The 27,970-nt window shown below is 40.1% G+C and overlaps 1 protein-coding gene across 30 annotated transcripts in view; it reads left to right on the top strand.

Annotated features, from left to right (window-relative positions):
- The window catches only part of CELF2 (CUGBP Elav-like family member 2), a 591,098-nt gene that overhangs the window by 338,463 nt on the left and 224,665 nt on the right, over positions 1 to 27,970 (top strand). The window contains exon 1 of one of the 30 annotated variants that reach the window (XM_070754403.1): positions 26,983 to 27,151. The exons of 28 other annotated variants lie outside the window; for them this stretch is intronic. The gene's annotated coding sequence lies outside the window, so the exon portion shown is untranslated. Of the gene's footprint in view, positions 1 to 26,982; positions 27,152 to 27,970 lie in introns of those variants that run through there. One more of the 30 variants, XM_070754420.1, reaches the window with a different exon arrangement.

Below are 27,970 nucleotides of genomic sequence, written 5' to 3'. Positions count from 1 at the left end.
CTTCGAGGTTCGATTACTGCAACGCTCTCTACAGGGGGCTACCTTTGAAAAGTGTTCGGAAAGTTCATATCGTGCAGAATGCGGCCCAAGAGCCATTGTGGGGCTTCCTAGATTCGCCCACGTTTCTGCAACACTCCGCGGCCTGCACTGGCTGCCGATTGGTTTCCGGTCACAATTCAAAGTGTTGGTAATGACCTTTAAAGCCCTACATGGCATTGGGCCAGAATACATCCGGAACCGCCTTATACCGCACGAATCCCAGTGGCCGATAAAGTCCCACAGAGTTGGCCTTCTCTGGGTCCCATCGACCAAACAACGTCGTTTGGCGGGCCCCAGGGGAAGAGCCTTCTCTGTGGAGGCCCCAGCCCTCTGGAATCAACTCCCCCCAGAGATTAGAACGGCCCCCACCCTCCTTGTCTTTCGCAAATTACTCAAGACCCACCTTTATCGCCAGGCATGGGGGAGTTAGGATATTCCTTCCCCTAGGCCATTACAAGTTATGTATGGTATGTTTGTGTGTATGTTTGGTTTTTATAATAAGGGTTTTTAGTTGTTTTATTAAATTGGATTGTTACATGTTGTTTTCTATCATTGTTGTTAGCCGCCCCGAGTCTGCAGAGAGGGGCGGCATACAAATCCAATAAATAATAAATAATAATAATAATAATTCCCCAGTTTCTCTTTTGTTCCTCTGTATCAGAGTCAAATGCCCCACTTTGCAATATTGGGAAGAAATCTCTCTATTTTGCTTCTTCGAGGAATTTATTTCTTTCATATGATCCTTCGGGACCCATAACTATTACTAAGTTAGAGGGGCTTTGTAATGATTGTCGCCTTTGTTGACAATTTAGGATAATGATGAAAAAACTCAATAATAGCTGTTTACATCCTGCTTTAAAGCAATTTCCTGAGGGTGCGATCTGCTTCTTGGGCAGGAATTTATTGTCTAAAGGTAGTAAATTCCTTAATAGTTATCCTATTGTTTGGCTATTGTTGTTGTTATTTTTTCACACACTCACACACACACATCGTGATAGCTGTCCTATAGTTGAGTAGCTGATGATTTGCTCTAATTAACACAACTCTTGGTGCGGTTGCTATAGTTACCTTTTTAGGAATGGCCAAGAAAACCTTAGTTTTGAGAGGCTTGTTAATTCAGCATTTTACGAGAAACAGAATCTACCAGAACTGGGTCACAAGCATTTGAAGGTGGAAGGAGCCTCAGAGAGCTGTAGCTAACAAGAGCACCAGCTCGGATCATGGACGAGTTCGATCTAGAAAGCTATAATTTGGAGAAAGAGGTGAAGGAGCTAGGAAGGATCTATACTGCTCAAAAAAAATAAAGGGAACCCTCCAATAACACATCCTAGATGTGAATGAATGGAATATTCTCATTGAATACTTTGTTCTGTACAAAGTTGCATGTGCTTCTGTGAAATCAAATGTCCACTTGGGAAGCAACACTGATTGACAATCAATTTCACATTTGTTTGTTTGTTTGTTTATCATACAAATATAGTATTGTAGTATGCCTTCTCTGTGGCAGCCCCGGCCCTCTGGAACCAGCTTCCCCCAGAGATTAGAACTGCCCCCACCCTCCTGGCAGTGTTCCCTCTAATTTTTTTTTGGGGGGGTGGGCGGAAAAGTATAGTGTCTGAGCGGCAGTCCCTTCGGGACTGGGCGGCACAGAAATATCAAATAAATAAACAAACAAACAAACAAAAAACCCACCCTGTTTTGCCTCAGAGAATTTCAAAATAAAATACTGTACTGTGTGTCTATAACAGTGAGCTCATAATAGGGCAACTCTATCAATATCAAAATGCCACTTAAATAGTTGAGCTAGTTTCAAACTAGATTTTGATTTTCTTTCTCTCTTCCTTACTCCCATTCTTTTTCTTTCTCTTTTCCTTGCTCTCTTTTTTCTGTTTCTCTCTCTTCCTCTCTTCCTCTCTTCCTCTCTGTCTCCTTCCCTCTCACTCTTTCCTTCTCGGCTTCTGGGCAGGTTTGAAAAACTCTGAGTTGATGATGATTTTTAAGTGAGCGATTGCTCACTGCTCAGCTTAGAGGGAACTATGCCTCCTGGCCTTTCATAAACTTCTTAAAACCCACCTCTGCTGTCAGGCATGGGGGAACTGAGATAACTTCCCCAGGCCTATATTGTTTATGTGTGGCATGTTGTGTGCATGTTTTTTAAATTATGGGTTTTTAGCTTTAATTATTAGATTTGTATTGTACATTGTTTTTCTATTACTGCTGTGAGCCGCCCCTAGTCTACGGAGAGGGGCGGCATACAAATTTAATAAATAAATAAATTGATTGATTGATTGATTGATTGATTTAGTTAGTTAGTTAGTTAGTTAGTTAGTTAGTTAGTTAGTTAGTTAGTTAGTTAGTCCAATACACAATGAAGGTTATAGAGAATATAAACATAGTAAAATATATCAAAGAAAGAATAGGAGAAAAGATATAAGAATAAAATATGTCAATGGAGAACAGAGGAAAAGATATAGGTATGGAGGAAAGGATATAGGAGATATAGGAGAGACAATTGGATGGGGGATGGAAGGCACTCTAGTGCACTTATGCACGCCCCCTACTGACCTCTTAGGAACCTGGAGAGGTCGATTGTGGATAATCTAAGGGTAAAATGTTGGGGGTTAGGGGTTGACACTATAGAGTCCGGTAATGAGTTCTATGCTTCGACAACTTGATTGTTAAAGTCATATTTTTTACAGTCAAGTATGGAGTGGTTAATATTAAGTTTGAATCTGTTGTGTGCTCTTGTTTTGTTGTGGTTGAAGCTGAGGTATTGATGCAGTATTCCAGATAATATTCCAAATAGAGCTATCTTCTGATATTCTGTTCTGTTCTTTCAATTTCTTTGAGATTGCAAAAACGAAAAGTTTGGCGGTTTATAAGTAGCTGGTGATCTCGGTTTTGCTTAGTAAGACGTGATTCACTCTGATGCTCTCGACGTGGAATCAGAGGAGGCAATTTTAGCTTTGTGTGAAGTTCTACGAGTGGATGGACTGGGTTCCTATCTTTAAAACAGGCTGTTACAGAAGCGCTCAAGGATGCAGGCTGAACCAATCGCTGCTCTAAATTAAGTCTGACATTTCCAGGTCAGATTGATATGATGTGTCTTTTTAGTTCAGTAAGTGGTAAGGAATTTTTTTTTTAATGTACTAATGCAGTTTTGGGTAGGATTACATCACATCATTGGTTGCCTATTTTACTAAAATTGTCAGGCCCAAGCCATCATTTTGAGTTAAAGACATTAGCCTGCCACAAATAGAGTAGGACTGTGGGAATTGGGGAGGGGTGGGCAGCAGGCAGGACGGGGTTGAACGCAGTTCCACCGATGGAAAAGAAGATGCGTGCACAGCTCCAGCTGATCGGCGGCTGTCACTTCCTGGATTACTGGTCTTGGCTCAACTGTCTTTTTTTCTCCTGCTGCTGCTGCTGCTGCGTCTGTCCTCCTTGCTTTTTTCCTCTTTCCTCCTTCCTGGCCTTGGACAGGCTTCCCTCTATTATTATTATTATTATTATTATTACTATTATTATTATTATTACTATTATTATTAATTAGATTTGTATGCCGCCCCTCTCTGCAGACTTGGGGCGACTCACAGCAGTAAAAAAACAATATACAGTAACAAATCTAATATTAAAAGTCTAAAATAACAAATCTAATATTAAAAGTCTAAAAATCCATTATTTAAAAAGTATAAACACAAACATACCATACATAAAACTACATAGGCAAGGGGAGGTATCTCAGTTCCCCCATGCCTGACGGCAGAGGTGGATTTTAAGGAGTTTACGAAAGACAAGGAGGGTGGGGGCAATCCTAATTTCCACGGGGAGCTGGTTCCAGAGGGTCGGGGCCGCCACAAAGAAGGCTCTTCCCCTGGGTCCCGCCAGCCGACATTGTTTAGTCGACGGGACCTGGAGAAGGCCAACTCTGTGGGACCTAACCGGCCACTGGGATTCGTGCGGCAGAAGGTGGTCTCGAAGATATGATTTATGCTTAAGACCTTCCACCATTCTTGTAGCCCGTCTCTGGACTCGTTCAATAATGTAAATCCTGGAGAAAGGCGATTCCGAAAGAGAAAGAATGAAAAGGCGAGTTGGTGTATAAAGAATTTAAGCACTGACACCAAATCAATGTCTGTATTTTCACTCAGTGAAGCATGCGAGGTTTGGACAAGGGCAGTTTAGTCTATGAAAAACTGGCTCTTTCGCTATTGATCTCGTCTTTTGTCACCGGAAAGGACAATAATGTTAGGGGTGTTCTGTTTTCTGTGCACACTTAGATAATGCCACTTCTTCTTTAGAGTGTCTGGAGTTCATTTGTTTGGGGCTTTTTCTGATTTCCACAGCCAGCTGTGGAGAAGAAACCTTTAAGCAGAGGTCTTGGACCTTGGCAAACTTTAAGACTTGTTTTAAAGTCTTAAAACAAGACTTCAATTCCCAGAAATCTCCAGCCAGCTGTGAGATAATTCTGGGAGTTGCTGGGAGTTTGTCTGCTGGGAGTTTGTTCCAAGCCTCTACTACTCCTTCAGTCAAATAACATTTTCTCATGTTGCTTCTGATCTTTCCCACAACTAACCTCAGGTTGTACCCCCCCTATGGTGGGGTGTTGTTGTTGTTTTTTGCCAATTAAGTTCCAGGTTTGGACGGAAGGTCTATCAGAGTAGTATCTGAGTTTTTCTCTCCATCCCTTTAAATAGAGGGGAGGGGGGGGTGGAAGAGAACATCACCTGATCTAATCTAACCAATGAGATTGGGCTGTCTGGGGAATCTCACCTGTAGAATCTGTACAGTTGTGTCGTAACAATGAACCGCTGGATTTCTTTCATTGCTCTTGGTTAGGATGACTTATAAAGCTCAATAATGATGATGATGATGATGATGATGATGATGATGATAATAATAATAATAATAATAATAATAATAATAATATATTAGATTTGTATGCCGCCCCTCTCCATGGACTCGGAGCTTTCAAGGCTCAAGAAATGAAGACGTAGCCAACCCCAACTCAGAAAACACTTATTTTATGATAAAATCCAACTCTTTATTTGAACACAAGCACACATAAATGAAACACAGGTTTTTAAAGGAGTTATCTTTCTCTTTAGAGCTACTGTAATCTATGTCTGGGAAAAGTGCCAAAAACTCAGCCTTATCTACATTCCTTAGATAAAGTCCATTCATTACTTAAGCATATGCATTCACCAAAAACTTCCCAGCACCACATCCAACAGAGAATGTCTTTTATTGAAGCAGAAATCATGATTTTTAAGCCTTCTTCCATCACACCTCCCAGCTTCATGTCTCTTCCATTGAACAACATTTCCCACAATCCTTTGCCTTTATGCTGCCTGGAAATGACATCACACCTCTAAGAGGCTAAGGCTGTAAGCTGAAACTCTGGAGAAGGTGCAGAAAAGAGCAACCAAAATGATTAGGGGACTTGAAACCAAGACTTACGAAGAGAGACTGCGGAAACTGGACATGGATAGCCTTGAGAAAAGGAGGGCCAGAGGGGACATGATAGCTGTATACAGGTATATGAGCGGTTGCCACAAAGAGGAGGGGGTCACTCTATTCTCCAGAGCACCAGAGGGCCGAACGAGGAACAATGGCTGGAAGCTGACCAAGGAGAGATTCAACCTAGAAGTAAGGAAGAACTTCCTGACGGTCAGAGCGATCAACCAGTGGAACAACCTGCCTGCGGAGGTTGTGAACTCCCCAACTCTGGACACTTTCAAGAGGAGATTGGACTGACCACTTGGCTGGGGTGCTTTAGGATTCCTGCTCAGGCAGGGGGTTGGACTTGATGACCTGCATGGTCCCTTTCAACTCTAACAATCAATCAATCAATCAATCAATAAATGAATGAATGAATGAATGAATGAATAAATAAATAAATAAATAAATAAATAAATAAATAAATAAATAAATACCTTTTACTATGTAACTCCTCCTGCCTTCTGAGCAATCTTCTATAGCGAGGGTCAATCCTTCTGTCCTCCAGACTATAGAGATTGAGTTCATTAAGTCTTTCCTGATACGTTTTATGCTTAGGACCTTCCACCATTCTTGCAGCCCGTCTTTGGACCCGTTCAATTTTGTCAACATCTTTTTGTAGGTGAGGTCTCCAGAACTGAACTCAGTATTCCAAATGGGGTCTCACCAGCGCTCTATATAAGAGGATCACAATCTCCCTCTTCCTGCTTGTTATACCTCTAGCAATGCAGCCAAGCATCCTACTTGCTTTTCCTACTGCTCGACCACACTGCTCACCCATTTTGAGACTGTCAGAAATTACTACCCCTAAATCCTTCTCTTCTGAAGTTTTTGCTAACACAGAACTGCCAATGCAATACTCAGATTGAGGATTCCTTTTCCCCAAGTGCATTATTTTACGTTTGGAAACATTAAACTGCAGTTTCCATTGCTTTGACCATTTATCTAGTAAAGCTAAATCATTTACCATATTACAGACCCCTCCAGGAATATCAACCCTATTGCACACTTTAGAGTCATCGTCAAATAGGCAAACCTATTATAACAATTTTCTTGGGTATATGAATATAAAATATTAATTCTTCACTTAACTTAGTTACGATCATAGTTCCCTCTAAGCTGAGCAGTGAGCAATCGCTCACTTAAAAATCATCATCAACTCAGAGTTTTCCAAACCTGCCCGGAAGCTGAGAGGGAAAGAGTGAGAGGGAAGGAGAGAGAGAGGAAGAGAGAGAAACAGATAGAAAAAAGAGAGGAAGGAAAAGAGAAAGAAAAAGAATGGGAGTAAGGAAGAGAGAAAGAAAATCAAAATCTAGTTTGAAACTAGCTCAACTATTTAAGTGGCATTTTGATATTGATAGCGTTGCCCTATTATGAGCTCACTGTTATAGACACACAGTACAGTATTTTATTTTGAAATTCTCTGAGGCAAAACAGGGTGGTTTGTTTGTTTGTTTGTTTGTTTGTTTGTTTGTTTGTTTGTTTGCTTGTTTATTTATTTATTTATTTATTTTTATTTCTGTGCCACCCAGTCCCAAAGGGACTGCCGCTCAGACACTATACTTTTCCGCCCACCACCCCAAAAAATTAGAGGGAACATTGGTTACAATGTGAATGGTTAATATGTAACACATAGCATACAGACAAAATCCTGTTAAGGTATGATCATTAAATAAACAGAAGAGTATCTAATTAGTTTTTACCTTAGACAAACAGAAGGGTTTTAATTACCTTAGGTAAACAGAAGCTTAAATGGATAATTATTTCCTTAAGCTAATCAAAGGGGTTCGTTTGCCTTAACCAGGCACGTAGGCTTGAACCTATCATATCCACAGAGGGCATTCCATATTCTTATAGATATGGATAGTTAATGCACATTTTACTTTTTTCTCTAGATACACAGAAAGTGTAACTTTTAGACTTAAATAAGACAGAGTAATGAGATGCTTTATTGACAAGATAGGTTTTCAGTATCATTGCAATAATCAGGAATAACCTACACTTAAGACTTATATACCGCCTCATAGTGCTTTACAGCCCTCTCTAACCAGTTTACGGAGTCAATATTGCCCCCAATATGTTCGGCCAGATTCACATAACAACTAGGGTTCTGGCTTAATAACTGCAGTGATTAACTGCAGAGATATGTTGGTAAAATGGGGCAAAACTAAATTTTGGGCTGACCTGTGGTCCTATGTCAAGGAGTATCTGAATCTAGTGCATGTTTTTTATATAAAAGACATACCTGTGGGTGTGGATGCTGTCAAAGTCCCTGATGAAGACAATGTCTTCAAAGGGGCTAAGAGCAACCCAGCCGTGTGGGATCACTCACGAACGCGAATCCTAGAAAGAAGACTTGGAAACATTCTCTCTCTGGGTGAAGTGACATAGTATGGAGCCATGTACCTCTTTTTATTTGGGAGCATGAACAAACGGGGATAATTACACGTACATGTCAAGTGATACACAAACATCCAATAACATAACTTCAAACATAACATATCTTTGAGTCCTTCCTTTCCCACAAACTAATTTCCTAGAAACTTTTCCTTTGAGCAAATGTTTCTCACACCTAATTTCTCTGAAGCCTTCTGCCTTATCTCAACTAATCTTCCTTAATCACCCTCTCGTCCTGTGTTTGCTTCAGGCAATGTAAATCTCCCCCTTTGATCGTATAACGTCCTGTCTGGAGTGATGTAAACTTGTTTATCAGTGAGATGTTTATTGAGCCCTTTTGTTTCCCTTCACCAGTAATACAGACTAGACAAGTTAGTGCCGTCCTATCCTGGCTTATAATGGAATCAGGGTAGCAGAGCATTTTTATGTTAGAGGTCCAGATATATAGAATAGAATGGAATAGAATAGAATTCTTATTGGCCAAGTGTGATTGAACACACAAGGAATTTGTCTTGGTGCATATGCTCTCAGCGTACATCTATAATATAATTATGATATAATCCTATTCTAACATTCATGCTATACTGCAACATGTGGGTCTCTTTGACATTTCTACATCCAATCTTTTAAGCATTTCTGCTTCCTCCTACTCTTTTTTTCCACTTTTTTCTCTGCCTCTCGCACAAGAACTGCAGTTATATTATTCCATGCGAACAGTTTAACTCTCTCCATTAAATTGCATTTCTAAATTTGAGTTGGCGAGTTGATTTTTCTGTACGGTATGATATCATTTCAAAAAAAAAAGGGGGGGGGAAAGAACACCGTGGAAAAAATGTGTAAGATGCCAATTCTGGTGGGCAGCTCACATGTAAACACATTTTCTTATCAAACATTACTTGCAAAAAGTACACATGCTGATAAAAAAAAGCAAGTACAAAAACATATTTTAGATGTAGCAATAATGGAAATGTTTGCAATTCTTTCTTTTTTGGGGGGAGGGGAGAGTCTGTGTACAGCAGACTTGAAGGAAAAAAGGCAGTTCGATATTTAGCAAAACTGACAACAGCTAAATCATATCTCCTTAAGGACATGGGTGGATTTGATCTTTGTAAACTCTGCTGTAAGTTGACGCGATACAAGAGCTAATGTAGATCGGAATTTAGCTCTCTGCTAAATACAATGGTACCTCTACTTACAAACTTAATTCACTCCGTGACCAGGTTCTTAAGTAGAAAAGTTTGTAAGAAGAAGCAATTTTTCCCATAGGAATCAATGTAAAAGCAAATAATGCGTGCAATTGGGGAAACCACAGGGAGGGTGGAGGCCCTGTTTCCTCCCAGGAGATTCCTAGAGTGGCCCCACAGAGGCTTCTCCCTGCTATTTCCGGCCCTGTTTCCTCCCAGGAGATTCCTAGAGGGGCCCCACAGAGGCTTCTCCCTGCCATTTCCGGCCCTGTTTCCTCCCAGGAGACTCCTAGAGAGGCCCCACAGAGGCTTCTCCCTGCCATTTCTGGCCCTGTTTCCTCCCAGGAGATTCCTAGAGGGGCCCCACAGAGGCTTCTCCCTGCCATTTCCGGCCCTGTTTCCTCCCAGGCGATTCCTAGAGGGGCCCCACAGAGGCTTCTCCCTGCCATTTCCGGCCCTGTTTCCTCCCAGGAGATTCCTAGAGAGGCCCCACGGAGGCTTCTCCCTGTCTTTTCCGGTTACAGTTTTGGAGGCTCAGGTTTGTAAGTGGAAAATGGTTCTTGTGAAGATCCAAAAAAATCTTGAACACCCAGTTCTTATCTAGAAAAGTTCGTAGGTAGAGGCATTCGTAGGTAGAGGTACCGCTGTATTGCATTTAGCATCCTGCTTGAAATGAAGCAACCATGAAACAGAGGACAGAATGAAGCCCAAGATTAAACACAGTTAAGTCAGACAGAGAGAAACATGGGCTGGGCTGAGCTAAACTTCACAGTTCACAGTCCAAATATATTCTCTTGCAATTTATTTGGGAAATAACTCATGCGCACATCTGTTAAATGGAATTTTGGCTCAGCAAGAGTAAACCCCTGGAGACCCTCCAAAAATTTTCAAAATGCAGAAGCATGAAGCATCCTAACCATATATCCTGACAAGTTGCATTAACGGCCAGAAAGCACTCCATGACGGAATCATCAGTAATCGTATATAAAAACCAGATCTTGTTCTATTACTACCTCTGTAATTCTGGGAGTTGAAGTCCTCGCCTCTTAACAAGTTGTGTGAATGTTGAGAAACACAGATACAGGTACTTCTCAACTTACAGCCACAATTGAGCCAACATTTCTTGTTACTAAGTGAGACACTGCCTCGTTATACAACCTTTCTAGTCACAGTTGTTCAGTGAATTGTTAAGTTAGTAACAAGCAGTGAAGGGCTGCAAAAAAATTTACCACCACACTGTGGCTGAGGCTTATTTTGTGGGAGTGGCTTGACGATCATGTGACCGGGGGGGTGGCTTAAAGGTCATGTGACTGGCTTAAAGGTGGCCAATTTAAACGTCATTCATTCAATTCAATTCAATTCAATTTATTAGATTTGTATGCCGCCCCTCTCCGAAGACTCAGGGCGGCTCACAACAATAATAAAAACAATATTCCAGCGAAAAACAAATCTAATATTAAAAAGCACATAAAACCCTATCATATTTTAAAAAGCAAACAACATATACATACCCAAACATAAATATAAAAAAGCCTGGGGGAAAGGTTTTCTCAACTCCCCCATGCCTGGTGGTATAGATGGGTCTTGAGTAATTTACGAAAGACAAGGAGTATGGGGGCAGTTCTGATCTCTGGAGGGAGTTGATTCCAGAGGGCCAGGGCTGCCACAGAGAAGGCTCTTCCCCTGGGGCCCGCCAAACGACATTGTTTGGTCGATGGGACCCCGAGAAGGCCAACTCTGTGGGACCTTATTGGTCATTGGGATTCGTGCGGTAGCAGGCGGTTCTGGAGGTACTCTGGTCCAATGCCATGCAGGGCTTTAAAGCCCTGCATGTCAAGGGTTTGGGTTAGGATTAGGGTTAGGTTGCCTGGTCTCTCCTCGACTCAAAGAGATAAAATTTCCCTATTTACTATTACCAAACATCCAAAATACACTACACTGCTCAAAAAAATAAAGGAAACACTCAAATAACGCATCCTAAATCTGAATGAATGAAATATCCTCATTGAATACTTTTTTCTGTACAAATTTGAATGTGCACAACAACATGTGAAATTGATTGTCAATCAATGTTGCTTCCTAGGAGGGAAGTGTTTTTAATAGGAAAGTGAACACAAGAACAAGGGGACACAATCTGAAGTTAGTTGGGGGAAAGATCAAAAGCAACATGAGAAAATATTATTTTACTGAAAGAGTAGTAGATCCTTGGAACAAACTTCCAGCAGACGTGGTAGATAAATCCACAGTGACTGAATTTAAACATGCCTGGGATAAACATATATCCATCCTAAGATAAAATACAGGAAATAGTATAAGGGCAGATTAGATGGACCATGAGGTCTTTTTCTGCCGTCAGTCTTCTATGTTTCTAAATGGACAGTTTGATTTCACAGAAGTTTGATTTACTTGGAGTTATATTACCAACACTTTGAATTGTGTCCGAAAACCAATCGGCAACCAATGCAGTGCGCGGAGTGTTGGAGAAATTTGGGCATGTCTGGGGAGGCCCATAACCACTCACATTGCTCCATCATTATGTATATGATTTTAGACTGTTTATCTGAATATGTTACTTCCCAAAGTAAACTTTCATTCAAGTTAGCGTAGCTGTGTGTGGCTGAGTAGTTATTCACAACTAAAGCCCACTGCAACAATATCGCCAAAAAAGCCTCTAGAATTGTTAACCTGATCCTACGCAGCTTCTGCTCAGGCAATCTCACTCTACTCACAAGAGCCTACAAAACTTTTGCCAGACCCATCTTACTGCTTTTGCCAGACCCACTACTGCTCATCTGTCTGGAACCCATACCACATCTCAGATATCAAAACCCTTGAAAATGTCCAAAGATATTTCACCAGAAGAGCCCTTCACTCCTCCACTCGAAACAGAATAACCTACGAAAATAGACTTACAATCCTGGGCCTAGAAAGCCTAGAACTACGGCGCCTAAAACATGATTTGAGTATTGCCCACAAGATCATATGCTGCAATGTCCTACCAGTCAATGACTACTTCAGCTTTAACCGCAACAACACAAGAGCACGCAACAAATTCAAACTCATTACGAACCGCGCCAAACTTGACTGTAAAAAATATGATTTCAACAATCGAGTTATCGAAGCGTGGAACTCATTACCGGACTCAATTGTGTCAACCCCTAACCCCCAACATTTCTCCCTTAGACTCTCCACGATTGACCTCTCCAGATTCCTAAGAGGCCAGTAAGGGGCGTACATAAGTGCACTGGTGTGTCTTTCGTCCCCTGTCCAACTGTCTTTCCTTTCTTTCACCTATCTTATATATTCTCTTCCTTTCATATATCCTCTCCTCTAAGCCCACTTTCACCCTCTTTTATATTATCATATGTCTATTTTCTTCCTATATATTTGTGTATTGGACAAATGGATAAATAAATAATAAATAAATAAACTAATTTCAATCTAAACGTTTCTGTGTGTCCACAACCTCGGTAAATAAGGATTGCTCTGCTCATACATTAACAGGCTACTTCTACAAATATCCTAACCAAGACCAAATTAGGTTAGAGGCAGTATGTGCAAGAGGGTATCAGGTTCGGCCCTACCGGGGTTTCTTTCAGTACATAATGTGAGCAGCGTATTACAAAAATTGTATGTTATTAACTCAGGGGGCAGTTTGCACTGTGACCTCACCAGTGTTAATCAACTTGGCAATATAAAGAGAAAATAAAATACAATAAGGTAGCAGTTTGCCAATACAAAGGAGGGGAATAAAAGAGAACATGGCATGGATTTTATTAAAATTCCTGCCCCATCTGACCACTCTCCTCCAACTTTACTTTTCAAAAGGGACTATGCCGTGGCCACCGTTTGCAATAAATAGAGAGTAATTGGGGCCACGTGGTGCCATTATTTCCAGATGCATTACACTCGGCTGTCCCGTTGGGAGCAAAGGACACAAAATTGAAGTTGTTCCAGGAATCAGATCAAATGTAATTACTCCGGTGGAGAGGGGGTGCACATTAAACGGAAGAAAACCCCATTTCTTATTTTAAAGACTCTGTTGCCATCAACCATGATGGGCCTTCAGCCAGTGGTGGGGTTCAAATTATATGAATAATTTTTCATTTTATTAGAAAATAAATTGGCTTACAGCTATACATTATATTACATTCAAGAAAAAGAAAAACCATGCATAAGTAGAACAAAGAAAGAACAAGAGACCAAAACAAATTGCATTAAAGAGACATAAACTTGTTCTCTTTTTACTAAATTATTTTTGCTTATGTCTTTCTAAATCTTTTCAGTACTTCATATCATTACTTTCAAATTCATTCTAGTATAGCTGGGGTAGACAAAGTTGGCTCTTCTATGACATGTAGACTTCAACTCCCAGAATTCCTGATCCAATCATGCTAGGTCAGGAATTCTGGGAGTTGAAGGCCACATGACATAGAAGAGCCAACTTTGCCTACCTCTGTACGATACTAATCTATTATTAATTAATTAATTTTATTAGAAACATAGAAACATAGAAGTCTGACGGCAGAAAAAGACCTCATGGTCCATCTAGTCTGCCCTTATACTATTTTCTGTATTTTATCTTAGGATGGATATATGTTTATCCCAGGCATGTTTAAATTCAGTTACTGTGGATTTATCAACCACGTCTGCTGGAAGTTTGTTCCAAGGATCTACTATTTTCTCACGTTGCTTTTGATCTTTCCCCCAACTAACTTCAGATTGTGTCCCCTTGTTCTTGTGTTCACATTCCTATTAAAAACACCTGGACCTTATTTAACCCTTTAACATATTTAAATGTTTCGATCATGTCCCCCCTTTTCCTTCTGTCCTCCAGACTATACAGATTCAGTGAAATAATATTTTCTCACGTTACTTTTGATCTTTCCCCCAACATTATTAATTGTATTTGTATGCCGCTTCTCTCCGAGGACTCGGGCAGCCCATTTTTTTGTTACTAGTACATTATATTAATGGTAAAAAGTAAAATATCAAAGCTAGTTACAATTTGTTTATACAATTTGTTCATTTTTCATAACTAAACATTAAAATCATTTTTGTTATCTGTAATCTATCCTATCCAAACATGTTTCATCTTAGTTTCTTTAATGTCACCTCAATGTGTTGTATTAAAGTTGTTTATTTCTTAATTTTGTTTACAACCCATTATACCATTTGTCCCATATTTTGTAGAAAACGGAATCTTCTTTCTCCTTTGTTCTCAGAGTTAATCTATTCATCTCTGCCAGTTCCATTATTTTATTTTTGATATGTATATTGGTGGGTGGGGTTCAAATAATTTAACAATTGATTCACCCAGGGTCGGGCCATTGTAGGAGGCATGGCCCATTCCTGTCTTCCAGCTGTGCCAAACATCGTCTCCCACGATGGCCAACTTGACCATGGGCAAACCAGTTGTTAAATGATCACACACACACACACCACTATCAAAGTAAATGCTACGCTGCAATGGAGATTGCATTAAAATCTCCCATCTTACATTTATTGTCATAGTCCAGGCCAGTTATCTTTTTATGTAATTTAGAGCAAACCTTGTCTTGACTTTCATTGGGTGCGTAAATTGCAACTAGTAATACTTTTTTCTATTCTTTATTGATATTTCTACCTTCAAAATGATTCCATGTTCATTAGTATATATGCATTTCGAATATTATTTTTTTTGTAAGTCTAGTGCCATTCCTTTTTTGCCTGGGTCTACTAGTGTCGAATATAAATCTCCCACTCCTGCACATTCTAACAATTTCTTATGCTGTCTTTTAATATGTACTTCTTCTAGGCATATTATACCCATATTTAATTCCTTCAATTTATTAAATATTCTTTTTCTTTTTATGGCAGAATTTATATTAATCAAAATCTTAATTTAATTTATTAAATGTATAAGCTGCCCAACTCCTTATGGACTCCTATTCTCGGTCACCAACATTAACAAGGCATTATGTGTAACTTGGCAATTGCCTGCATTTACATGTCTATTCTTCCAGCAGTGGTATACATGGACCTAAGCAGAACAATTTCCAGAAGAAATGGGTGACAAGTGAAGATAACTGAAGGAGTGGTTAGGAAGCACTTATCTATCATGAACAAATGTTATTTTCTAGGAGCAGACTGATTACATCCAAGAAACTAGCAGCAGCTGACAAATATCTGCCTCTTCTGTAAGCTTGAGAAAGTGTGTAGGATTGATGTAGCACCAGAAGTTTAAAGAAGGACAAATCTATCTGTCTGTCTGTCTGTCTGTCTGTCTGTCTGTCTGTCTGTCTGTCTGTCTGTCTGTCTGTCTGTCTGTCTGTCTGTCTGTCTGTCTGTCTATCTATCTATCTATCTATATCTATCTACAGTATATCTATCTATCTATCTATCTATCTATCTATCTATCTATCTATCTATCTATCTATCTATCTATCTATCTATCTTAGAACTAAGACACCTTAAACATGATCTAAGTATTGCCCACAAGATTATAAGCTGCAATGTCCTGCCTGTCAACGACTACTTCAGCTTCAACCACAACAACACAAGAGCACGCAACAGATTCAAACTTAATATTAACCGCTCCAAACTTGACTGTAAAAAAATATGACTTTAGCAATCGAGTTGTCGAAGCATGGAAGTCATTACCGCACTCAATTGTGTCAACCCCTATCTCCTATCTATCTATCTATCTATCTATCTATCTATCTATCTATCTATCTATCTATCTATCTATCTATCTACAATATCTATCTATCTATATCTATCTATCTATCTATCTATCTTCTATCTATCTATCTATCTATCTATCTATCTATCTTATCTATCTATCTATCTATCTATCTATCTATCTATCTTCTATCTATATATGTATCTATCTATTCGTATTTCATCACCAGTCGGGTGCTTCCCAAGCACCTAGGACTGCGTGATGTAGCGGCGAATTATGTTTGCCAATCCCAAGTAAAGTGGCCTCTTGCAATTGACAGATGGAGATTTTGTCAATTCCGATGGTTTTTAAATCATCGGAATTGACAAAATCTCCATCTATCTATCTATATCTATATATCTATATCTATATTAATATTATTATTATTATTATTATTATTATTATTATTATTATTATTATTTAGATTTGTATGCCCCTTTCCGAGGACTCTACTGTATCTCTCTCTCTCATCTATTTATCATCTATCATCTATCTATTTATTATATCTATCTCTCTGTAAGTCAAGAACTACCTGAGTGTGGGTTGGCAGTGAGAGATTGTTTATTCAGTTCATTGTAAAGTTGCTTTGCATTTTATAATGCTCTGGCCCAATCAGGTTGCAGTTTACACCCTATGACTCAGCATTCATTTCTGTTTGACATGCTTCTTTTACCTTGCATGGTAACATAATGGAATATCACCTAGGATTGGACTAATCCTTGACAAAAGAAAGTTCCATCGCTTTTGTTCAGCAACTGTTCATGTTGTTTATTGTTTTTACAAGCGCACTTACCTGTCATGTCCTTGTGATGGATGGAATGGATGAAAGATAATTGGTAGTAATTGGGTCAAACAAGACCGAACTAGAGAGGTTAACGAGGGTGCCCACTGCCTGTATTTACAATCGTATCCTTTGTCGGACGAATGGAAAAATAAAAAACAATAAAAAACAAGGATGCAAATGGAAACAGTTCCCAAAGCTATTCTATTTATAGCCTCTCTGTTCCAAGCTGCAAGATCACCTTGTGGTTATTTTATTTCATGGGTCCTATGTTGCTTAGTTTAAAATCATTCCCGCGAGCAGAAGGGAAGGCGTCACCATTTTAACCCTTCACGTCATCAGGGGCGGATTGTCACTACTCCCGCTACCCATGCGTTGCATGCACAGCTTCATTTGACTTGCTTGTGCGCATGGGTGTGCATACCTTGCGTGTTTGCTTCTGCACATGCGCAAAAAGCAAAAACATGCCAAAATCTTGCAAGGGGACACACGCACTAAGATATTTCTGCAGGACACATACTGCACGCACGTATGTGTCCACACCTATTCCCTCCCCCACACGCATGCGCAACCCCCACACTCTGCCCCTGCACATGCACACAATCCCCCCAGATCCCACACATGCACAAGGCCACACTGAAGCCTAGGATGGTGAAAAAACCGCCAAAGGGGCAAACAGGAAGTTCAGGAAAATGAACTTCCTGTTTGCCTGTTATGTTGTTTTTTGCACTCCAGGGCTTCAGGAAGCATCCCTAAAGCATCCAGAGGGCGAAACGGCCTTCCCCAAGACCTAAAATCACGCACTAAGAGATTTCTGCAGGTTTTTTGCCGAAATCTCACCCAAAATTTTGCTTCTGCGCATACACATGAAACAAAAATATGAATATTTTTTTTAGAAAAGATGGCGAATAGGACTGCCACTGGAGCCATCATGCGCAAATTGCAAAATTACACGTGGGTCAAGGCAGGATTAGACAGATTCATGGATGCCAAGTGTATCGGTGGTTATTGAAACGGATGTGCTACATTGGTTGAGGCAGGCAGGATTCCCTTGGTGACCATTTGTTGTGGGGGATCAAGGGAAAGAGAGGCTTTTGCCTTCTCCTTCTGCTCAAGATCCCCATGGGCAATTGGTGGGCCACTGTGTGACACAGAATGCTGGACTCCATGGGCTTTGGCCTGATTCAGCAGGGCTCTTCTTATAGTCTTACAGTCCAGTATGGAAAGGGACACAATCTCACAATCAGAATCAAACAACGGCACAAAAACCTTCAGAGTCCACCATTGTTTACTCGGAGTTGTCATCTCACCTTCAGCAAGAGATTTGGCCCATCACTGTTGTATGGGATATCTTGATAGTTAGTTGGAAATTCTAGAAACAGGACTGTTAGCAGGACGTTACACAGTATAAGAAAATAGCTGAGCAGCTGGCAAAAACAGCTGTCTCTTTAAGAAAACCAAAGGCTTGGGATATTTATCACAAGGTGACACCCATCTAATGAAATAATCTTCCTTTTTCAAATACCCGAGTTACAGTTCATGCATGGGTTAACGTACTTAATGCACCCTGACAGCAGTAAATTTGTGCCACCTTCCAAAATGAGCAGGTATACATGGAAAGTGGTGTTAAATACTGTAGGGGCATGCCTAAAGGGAAAATACGACTAGCGGCACATCCATCGGGTACCAAATGAAAATAGTTCCGTAACACTGGGCGGGATTGGAAGATGACCCAGCTAAGAGCTGCATTTTAAGAGTTAGAATATAAGTAAAACCCTTCTTTTATAATTTTCTTTTCTGATTTTTCTTTTCTAATTGTTTTTTTCTAATTTTATTTGCTAATATAAGGCACCCCCCGAAAATAAGGCGTAGTCAAGTTTACATACGGTACGGGGGAAAAACATACAGTACCATTCAAAGCTGTTCATAGCGGTACCGTAATAATGTGGTGTCCCCTGCTGGCCCCTTCCATCACTTTGTACCATCCAGTACAGCAGACACAGTCTGCTGCTGTCTCACTGCCATTACAGTCTCCACTACAGTGCGTAGACTGTAGTTCCTCTGGTGGCCGGAAGCTGCAATAGCGGGAGTATACTGTTGTACTATATAAGTGCCGTCGTTTGTGTGGGTGGGTGCCATACTGACAGGTACCGTACCGTAATCAGTGTACCGTACAGTACACTTTCTTTGGGGGTGTCAGCTTTTCTACCTGTGAATTTGTCTTATTTGAGAAATATAAGGCACCCACCCGAAAATAAGACGTAGCACAACTTTTGGAGCAAAAATTAATATAAGACAGGGTCTTATTTTCGGGGAAGCACGGTAGGAACCCACTTCTGCTGTGAATCCAACTCTGCTTCATTAAAAACAAATGAAAACTCATTGCTATCGCACGCAAGCCGCCAACTCCCTTTTCCAGGGAAAATTCTGGTAGGCAAGGTAGGGGCTGTGGGTTTCCCTTGATCGCTGCTTTGTTCCAGAGGATCCTAACAGATGTTTCACGAGGCTTTAATAATGGGATAAATCTGGGAACGGTTTGCATGGGAGACGTAGCTAATTGCCTTCCAACTACATGGGGTCTTTTCAGGGCTGCGCTGAGCATCCAAAGAGGCACTTTGCTCAGCGCATCGACACTTGTGAAATGAGCCTCTCTAGAGCATCGAGGCAGCCCCAGCAAGCTTGAAACAGCTGATTTTCAGGTTGTCTCTGCAGGCCATGGATCTATGGAGCCATTGCTTCCCTTCAGAAGCTTAGTCTGTGCATAGAAAACCCCCTGGTGTGGCTTCCAGAGCATTTATGTGCTGGGAACAGTGGGGAATCCTTCATGTGCTCCCAAAGATTTGCCTGCCACAGTGCTCTCGCCAGAATTACGTTTTTCTTGCGAACGGGTTGCATATACAGTATCCTTTGATGTGTTGGGCTGGAGCCTATGTTTTTCTCTGTGGATCCCATATAATGTTGCTGTTAATTGCGGGAAGCTTAAGAGAAGCTAGGTTGAGGTTTCGGTGGTCTTAAAAAGTCATAAAAGCACAAACCCACAGGCAAGTGAGACATTACACACATGGGAAGAGAAGGTTGATTGACAGCCCAAGTACGTGATGGAACAGATGAGGAAATATGAAATATATGAAGAACGGTTGCAAGCTTTGGGTTTGCCTAGTCTAGAGAAAAGAAGGAATAGAATAGAGTAAGAGCATTGGAAGGGACCTTGGAGGTCTTCTAGTCCAACCCCTCCCGAAGCAGGATACCCTTATAGGTTGTCCAATCTTTTCTTTAAAACTTCCACTGTTGGAGCATTCACAACTTCTAGAGGCAAGTTGTTCCACTGATTAATTTTTCTAACTGTCAGTATGCTGGTACAAGATGAACTTTCCCCAGTAAGATAACTCAGCACAATGAGATATCACAGATTATTTTATTACAGGCATCCAAACAATAACTCGTGGTTATAATGAGATTCTTCTGCAGTATAATCTTTCCCATTGAAGCTCTACATGTTGCTTCTACATGCTAGCTTACTTAGTGAAGAACAAAGAAAAACCAGCCCAACTCTGGAGGGTTCAGGGAAGCTTTCCTAAAGCATCCAGAGAGCGAAACAGACTTCCCCAAAGCTGAAAAGCAGCTGAAAATCAGAGGAGCTGACATAGGGCAACATATTGCGTGCCCTATGATATGGCTCCGTGTGCTAACTGTGGCACGCATACCATAGGTTTGCCATCACGGGATTGGAAGATCGTCAAGGTCCCTTCCACCTCTTCTGATTGATTGATTGATTGAAATCAGGATTAAAGATTATTATCTATTAGTCAGTTGGGGGGGCAGTTGTTACATTTTTTTATTTATTTATTGTTAGGGATGGAAGGGACCATGCGGGTCATCAAGTCCAACCCCCTGCCTAAGCAGGAACCCTATAGCATCCCAGCCAAATGGCAGTCCAATTTCCTCTTAAAAATGTCCAGTATATTGGAGTTCACAACGTCCACTGGTAGGTTGTTCCACTGGTTGATCGTTCTGACCATCAGGAAGTTCTTCCTTATTTCCAGGTTGAATCTCTCCTTGGTCAGCTTCCAGCCGTTGTTCCTCATCCGGCCCTCCGGTGCCCTGGAGAATAAAGTGATCCCCTCCTCTCTGTGACATCCCCTCGTATACGTGTAGACTGCTATCATGTCCGTTCTGGCCCTCCTTTTCTCTAGGCTATCCATGCCCAGTTCCCACAGTCTCTCTTCATAAGTCTTGGTTTCTAGACCTTTGATCATTTTGGTTGCTCTTTTCTGCACCTTCTCCAGAGTTTCAATGCCTTTTTTGAAGTGTGGTGACCAGAACATGTTTATATGTTTTCCACTTTTCTCTCTTTCTCTATTTTTGTTTCTTTTCTTTTCTTTTTTTTCTTCACACTTGTTGTTGTTGTTGTTGTTGTTGTTGTTGTTGCTTCTGTCTAACTCAAGACACTGTACATTACCAAAGGTAAACAAATATGTAACAAAGTGAAAGACCATGTACTATCTTTTTTAATGTTTATATAAACTTTTTTCAAAAAAAAGTACAAAAAGTAATCAGGATTAAAGAGTTGGTGGATAAAGTGAGTTGAGAAGCTAAGTTTGTTTAGAAGTGGGAACTGTGGAAGACGGTGAGAAGAAGCTCAAACATCAGAGGGACTTGTGATGGTTTTGCATTCCTAATGCTGTTCCGACTTTTCTTTTATTGCTTGGTAGATCGAGGCATAATTAACAGCTCTGTTTTTTAATTGTAGTAATCTGCCTTAAAAGTCACACGATTTCTGCTAAATCCAACCAGCTTTATTTTTTCCCAGTTGATGCTTCAGTATCAGCTGCAGTACCTTGCTTAACAAGCATGACCAAAAAAAGGTCATAAAATTGACGCAACTCATTTAATGACCTTCTTGCTCAGCAATGGAAACCCTGATCCATGTCGTAGTCATACAGTAAATCAAGGACTAGCTATAGTCGAAACGCTTACCTTGTACGTGGTGGTATTTATGGAACGGTGATTAAAAAGATTATTTACACTCTTAACCAGCTCAGGCTATTGAATATTTAATAAAAGAAATATTATCCATCTTAATAATGGTTTAAAATATCAATGTAAATGAGCAGAAGAGTATTTAGCTGCTTCAGCCACAATTGTGTGGGATTTTTTTTCTTTCTTGAATTTTTTCTCGCAAGCACAAAGTCCGCTGCTTTTCAGGTCAACCAAGAGTTGATCCATCAAATGAATGAAAAGGTTTGTTACACAATGTTTCGGTCGTGATTGTTAAAATGAAGGTCATCACTGTATTGTTACTTACATTTGTTACTACACGTTGCAAAAGAAAATAAAATAAACAAAAGTAAATTGGGCAATGATTAGAGCACCAGGAAAAAGGAAGGGAAAGAAAGACAGGGAAAAAAATATATTTCTATAGAAAAATGCAAGAAAAAAAAATCTATTAGGTTTCTGACTACGGCAACCGTGCCCTTAGTTTTGAATCCCCGCCTTCTTTTCTACAGTATGCAAAGTATGTAAAAAGGGGTGGGGCTTCTTTTTAATGGCAGCTAGGGCCATGTGGACTTTTTGTGGCCATGCTCCAGTGGCCTATTACTGGTTGGTAGTTGATTTAGGCGGAAAAGACCAGATGCGGAAAGTATTTCAATCAGAATAAAGTTGGAAGGGACCATGGAGCAGCAGTGGGAATCAGGGGCGGGTTTTCGATTCTGCTGCTACAAATGCACTATGCTGCAGGTGTGTCTCCCGGCGAGATGCGCATGCGCAGGAAACAAAATCTTGCAAGGAGACGCGTGTGAGATTTCGGTGGTTTTTTCCTTCTGCGCATGAGCAGAAGCAAACAATCACCAAAATCTCATGCGCTCGTGCATGCGCAGGAAACAAAATCTCGCAAGGAGACGCATGTGAGATTTCGGTGGTTTTTTCCTTCTGCGCATGAGCAGAAGCAAACAATCACCAAAATCTCATGCGCTCGTGCATGCGCAGGAAACAAAATCTTGAAAGGTGACGCATGTGAGATTTCGGTGATTTTTTTCCCTTTACGCGCAAGCGCAGAAGCAAACAATCACCAAAATCTCATGCGCAAAGCTGCGCGCACAGGTCAATTTTCGCTACTGATGCGCCATCTGACTGGGTGGGTTGCTCCCAGTTCGGCCCGGTTCTCTGAATCGGTAGCGCCAGCATGCCCGAACCGGGAGCAACAGGTTTTAGAACCCACTACTGTTCAGTTCTGGAGACCTCACCTACAAAAAGATATTGACAAAATTGAACAGGTCCAAAGACGGGCTACAAGAATGGTGGAAGGTCTTAAGCATAAAACTTATCAGGAAAGACTTCGTGGACTCAATCTGTATAGTTTGGAGGACAGAAGGAAAAGGGGGGACATGATAGAAACATTTAAATATGTTAAAGGGTTAAATAAGGTCCAGGTGTTTTTAATAGGAATGTGAACACAAGAACAAGGGGACACAATCTGAAGTTAGTTGGGGGAAAGATCAAAAGCAACGTGAGAAAATATTATTTGACTGAAAGAGTAGTAGATCCTTGGAACAAACTTCCAGCAGACGTGGTTGGTAAATCCACAGTAACTGAATTTAAACATGCCTGGGATAAACATATATCCATCCTAAGATAAAATAGAGGACATAGTAAAAGGGCAGACTAGATGGACCAGGAAGTCTTTTTCTCCTGTCAATCTTCTATGTTTCTATGTTTCTCTGTCCAAAAACATAACAAAGAGAATTATTATTATTATTATTATTATTATTATTATTATTATTATTATTTAGATTTGTATGCCGTCCCTCTGCGTAGACTCGGGGCGGCATGCTTAGATTTGATTACTTTTTTAAAAAATACTTCTTTCTTTCAGTGCAGTGCTGTTGTCTGTCTAAAATGATTTGAAAAAGTGCCGATTGAGCTACAGGCATTTGTTTCTTTATTATTATTTCTAGATTATTGATTTACTGCCAGCTGTTCTCCTCCATTCCAGTGTTTGATGGCATTATAAGTAATTAATTAACCAGCCCCATGCAGAGGTTGGCTGTCCTTTTAAATTAGTACTAGGGAGCAAAGGAGTATTACATATCCATATCGGATGAGGAATAAAGCAATCTATTAAAGCAACAACAAAATATATTATTAAAGAGCAGCTACACTATGTTAATCTCCTTTTTATTACTAATTCGAGACCCTGATAAGCAGGCGGCTTTTTCTCCCCCCACCCCCACTTCCATGAGTGTTCATTAAATTAAAGCACAAAGGAACTTCCGTACAAGGCAGCAAGGAAAATTTAAGCTTCAGCTGCAGCTGGTATAAGAGGACTGTGCAAATATTTACTGACCCCTCGCATCCTGGACATGAACTGTTTCAACTACTACCCTCAAAATGTCCCTATAGAGCACCGCACACCAAGGCAACTAGGCATAAGACCAGTTTTTTCCCCAAATGCCATCGTTCTGCTAAACAAATATTTCCCACAACACTGTCCACTACAGCGGTAGCTCTGCCTACAAACACCTCTACTTATAAACTTTTCTAGATAAGAATCAGGTGATTTTTTTTTGCCTCTTCTCAAGAACCATTTTCCACTTAGAAACCAGAGCCTCCGAAACTCTAACCAGAAAAGGCAAGGAGAAGCCTCCATGGAGCCTCTCTAGGAATCTCCTGGGAGGAAACAGGGCCGGAAAAGGCAGGGAGAAGCCTCCCTGGGGGCCTCTCTAGGAATCTCCTGGGAGGAAACAGATCCAGAAATGGGGGGGGAGAAGCCTCCGTGGGGGCCTCTCTAGGAATCTCCTGGGAGGAAACAGGGCCGGACAAGGTGGGGAGAAGCCTCTGTGGGGCCTCTCAAGGAATCTCCTGGGAGGAAAGAGAGCCGGAAATGGGGGGGAGAAGCCTCCATGGGGGCCTCTCTAGGAATCTCCTGGGAGGAAACAGGGCTGGAAAAGGCAGGGAGAAGCCTCCGTGGCACCTCTCTAGGAATCTCCTGGGAGGAAACACGGCCGGAAAAGGCAGGGAGAAGCCTCCGTGGGGCCTTTCTAGGAATCTCCTGGGAGGAAACAGGGCCTCCCTGTGGTTTCCCCAATCACACACATTATTTGCTTTTACCTTGATTCCTATGGGAAAAATTGCTTCTTCTTATAAACTTTTGTAATTAAGAACCTGCTCACGGAACGAATTAAGTTCATAAGTAGAGGTACCACTGTATTTACTAAGTCTGCATTACTATTACTACTAGCTTTTTCTCATCATTCCAATCACCCACCTCCTACCATTTATGACTGTATGACTGTAACTTGTTGCTTGTATCCTTAAGATTTTTTTATTAATATTGGTTGTTTCCGGATTGCTTATTTGACCTCTATTACAATCATTAAGTGTTGTATCTCATGATTTTTGACAAATGTATATTTTCTTTTATGTACACTGAGAGCATATGTACCAAAGACAAATTCCTTCTGTATCCAATCACCACTTGGCCAATAAAGAATTCTATTCTATTCTATTCTATTCTACTCTACTCTACTCTACTCTACTCTACTCTTTTCTCCCTGAAAGCTCCATCCTGTTTGCTCTGGTGAGATATATTCCCCCATTATCTTCCCTTACCATGGAATCAATTATGCATCCCATATAATTCAAGCTTTATTGATTAACCTAAATTTAAAAGCCAGCTCTGAAATGCCTTTGAAAATTGCAAAGACAAAAAGGAACTGGTGAAACCACAGTTAACGCTCATCTTAGATATAAGACTGAACCTTTCGGGGTTCCAAACAGCATACAAAATCAAATCAAAGTCCAGAATTTCTGGGGCCAAGTTTTTTAAAAATAATAATAGCAAGTTCTGGTGTTTTTAAAAATGATCTTAGGCAATAAATCATGTTTTGAGAAGTACAGTATAAACACAAGGAATTATATTTTATTCTATGTTAATAGAGGTTGACCATTGATTTATATTTTAAAAAAACACTATTGTCTATGAATTCAGAATATAATATAATTAAAACCAAGGGCTTATGGTTGGCTTCCTGAATATAAAACATCTTGTTCAGACCACTGTCAAAAACTGTTTGAAAAAAAGAAAAGTGTGGAAGGAAATAATTTTTTTTAAAATCTCCATATGAATTGTTTCTTTCTTTGCTATACTTTTTAAAATAATATTGCTGCATCATGTCTATTTTCTTTTTTTAATTTATTTTATAAGCAGAGGTATTCAATAGCATTAGGACACAGGGCCTGGGTTGGAATGTAAAATAGGATAGGACTTTTGAAGAGGATAAATTGCAATAACCATGAAATAACCATGATTTTCTACATCCATAGTTTTTTGGTTGCATATAACTGAGGTCTAAAATTGGGTTGTTTGTGCATTATCTCCGGGACCGCCTTCTGCCGCACAAATCCCAGCGACCAGTTAGGTCCCACAGAGTGGGCCTTTTCCGAGTCCCGTCAACTAAATAATGTCATTTGGCGGGACCCAGGGGAAGAGCCTTCTCTGTGGCGGCCCCGGCACTCTGGAACCAGCTCCCCCCAGAGATTAGAATTGCCCCCACCCTCCTCGCCTTTCGTAAGCTCCTTAAAACCCACCTCTGCCGTCAGGTATGGGGGAACTGAGATATTCCTTCCCCCTACGCCTTACAATTTATGCATGGTATGTTTGTGTGTATGTTTGGTTTTATAATAAGGTTTTTTTTAGTTGTTTTAGTATTGGATTGTTACATGCTGTTTTTATCATTGTTGTTAGCCGCCCCAAGTCTACGGAGAAGGGCGGCATACGAATCCAATAATAATAACAATAACAATAACAATAATAATAATAATAATAATAATAATAATAATAATAATAATAATAACCATTTTGGGGAAAAGATTTTTGTTTGTTTATTTGTTTAAGGCTGTGAATTGATTGCCCTCTTCATCCTCAAGTTACTTCCCTGAGCATTACACATAAGCTTTTAGATTTTTAAATGTATAATTGCTATCTTAGATTTTAATTAGATTTGTCAGTATATATTGTTTTTTCTCACTGTTGTAAGCTGCCCCGAGTCTGCAGAGAGGGGCAGCATACAAATCTAATTATGATTATTATTATTAATAATAATAATAATAATAATAATAATAATAATAATAATAATACACAAACATGTGTTGCATTAAACCAGGTTTGTTGTGTGAATCCAAGCAATCCCCATTTTTAAAATCTCGCCTTTATATCAACCATCGTGCTTTAACAAAGTCAGTTGATGCAATAAGTCTTCGGAGAGGGGCGGCATACAAATCTAAGTAATAAATAAATAAATAATAAATAAATATTTCATGGGTTTGATGCATGAATTAAATCAGCATCATTCGAATTTGGGGACCTTCCATTTGTGTGAACTTCAACTCCCAGAATTCACCAGGAGTTGAAGTCTACACAGGTTGAATTCCACAAATTTGAAGAATACTGGATTCATCTAATGAAGCTCCGCCTACTCTGCTAATCTAATTTAGCTCCTATTCAGCCGAGGAAAGATTCATGCAATTCACTCTGTAAGCGGTATCAAGGTTGGTTTGTCTACTCATTATGATTTGGCATTATTTGTGAACTAAATAATGTTTGTGAATAAACAGATAATTTTTGTAAATAAACAATTATTCCAAAAATATTCAATTATTCAGAAAATAATTGTGAATTAATATGGTTTGTTGAAAAAAAACCTGCTGGACGGGTTCACGTAGAGTAAATTAAAATAGGATTGAATAGACTGGAGTTCAGTAGGTTGTGTGAACCAAGTTTTCAAATTAAGCTACCCAATGGAAGGTCTTAAGCATAAAACGTATCAGGAAAGACTTAATGAACTCAATCTCTATAGTCTGGAGGACAGAAGGAAAAGGGGGGACATGATCGAAACATTTAAATATGTCAAAGGGTTAAATAAGGTTCAGGAGGGAAGTGTTTTTAATAGGAATGTGAACACAAGAACAAGGGGACACAGTCTGAAGTTAGTTGGGGGAAAGATCAAAAGCAACATGAGAAAATATTATTTTACTGAAAGAGTAGTAGATCCTTGGAACAAACTTCCAGCAGATGTGGTTGGTAAATCCACAGTAACTGAATTTAAACATGCCTGGGATAAACATAGATCCATTGTAAGATAAAATACAGGAAATAGTATAAGGGCAGACTAGATGGACCATGAGGTCTTTTTCTGCCGACAGTCTTCTATGTTTCTAATCAAGGTTTAATATTTATTGAGTGTAGCATAGTGTGTAATTTGCAACTGGGTTGTTTACCTGGATTAGGGTTTCATGTGTGTCTGTCGTGCCCACTTTCTTGGTGTTTTTTTAAAAAGTGCTGCTTTAGGGTAATGATGTAAATTGTCC

Source organism: Erythrolamprus reginae, chromosome 6 (genome assembly GCF_031021105.1).
Source record: "Erythrolamprus reginae isolate rEryReg1 chromosome 6, rEryReg1.hap1, whole genome shotgun sequence".
NCBI lineage: Eukaryota > Metazoa > Chordata > Lepidosauria > Squamata > Dipsadidae > Erythrolamprus > Erythrolamprus reginae.
Note: the sequence above shows the minus strand (reverse complement) of the source record. Positions and strands in the feature narration are given on the sequence as shown.